The sequence below is a fragment of the Olea europaea genome, chromosome 10 (assembly GCF_002742605.1).
Source record: "Olea europaea var. sylvestris chromosome 10, O_europaea_v1, whole genome shotgun sequence".
Taxonomy (NCBI): Eukaryota; Viridiplantae; Streptophyta; class Magnoliopsida; order Lamiales; family Oleaceae; genus Olea; species Olea europaea.
In genome coordinates this window covers 43,250,967-43,251,921 of record NC_036246.1, presented here as the reverse complement: position 1 = coordinate 43,251,921, position 955 = coordinate 43,250,967, and the positions used below count along the sequence as shown (strand labels likewise).

Below are 955 nucleotides of genomic sequence, written 5' to 3'. Positions count from 1 at the left end.
AAGTCAAAATCAAATAAGGACTAAAATGTAATAAAATATTTTATTTGGGTGAAATTATCTGCATGTTTGAAAAAACTGTAGTATCGTAAACTGGAGGAAACCGGGAACTGAGAGTTGCCTCCCTCTATCCCTTCTCTGATTCTGCGAGTATACTTGTTACAACCCAATTTTTCTTAGTCAAAAATCAAAAGTTGACTCGTCAAAGTCAAAATCAAATAAGGACTAAAATGTAATAAAATATTTTATTTGGGTTTATTTTATATATTGGCAATATATGAGAGTTAAGTTGGATACAATTTAAAGTTGGGGATTTACTACTTTCTATTAATGGAAGTTAAAAGGATTAAATGTCATATTAAATTGAAGATGAGGGGCTTCCATGCAAATTTTTGATAGTGGATTACAAATGTCAACTTAACAATCCATTGTTCCATTTTACATTACATATATACACATATAGACAGGCAGAAAAAACCAGAGAAATCGAGAGAGACCGAGGGAAGGAAAAAAAATGCTGGCGGAGATATGTAGGAGGCGAGATGCCTTTTTCAAGTATTGGGTTGTCTTTCATATCCTCATTGGTTCTACAATCACAAGTAGGTAAGTTTTATACAAACTTAAATTTCTTATTTGGCTCCAATAAGTGATAAAGAAGTTCAAATTCTTGATGGTTTAGTATGGGTAAACCATTTTTGAGGCTTTTAAGTTATGTGAATCAAATATTTATAAATTTTCGGGTTGGAGCTTTGTGAATGAAAAAAATTCAGTAAGTAATTGGGTTAAAATTGAAATTTAAATAAAGAAATCAAAAGGCAAGTGAGAATTTTAGTCAATTAATGAATTGTTTGTCACATGTATATGTCTAGTGGCTTGAAGTATTAAGAAGGGAACATACCTAATTGCATAGCTTGATGTTAGTGTGGAAGTAGTAAACTGATGAAGAAGAGATGAATTG

The 955-nt window shown here is 31.1% G+C and overlaps 1 pseudogene; it reads left to right on the top strand.

The window, feature by feature from the left end:
• Window positions 1-457: 457 nt before the first annotated feature.
• LOC111402384 overlaps window positions 458-955 on the top strand; it is a 20,260-nt pseudogene continuing 19,762 nt past the window's right edge.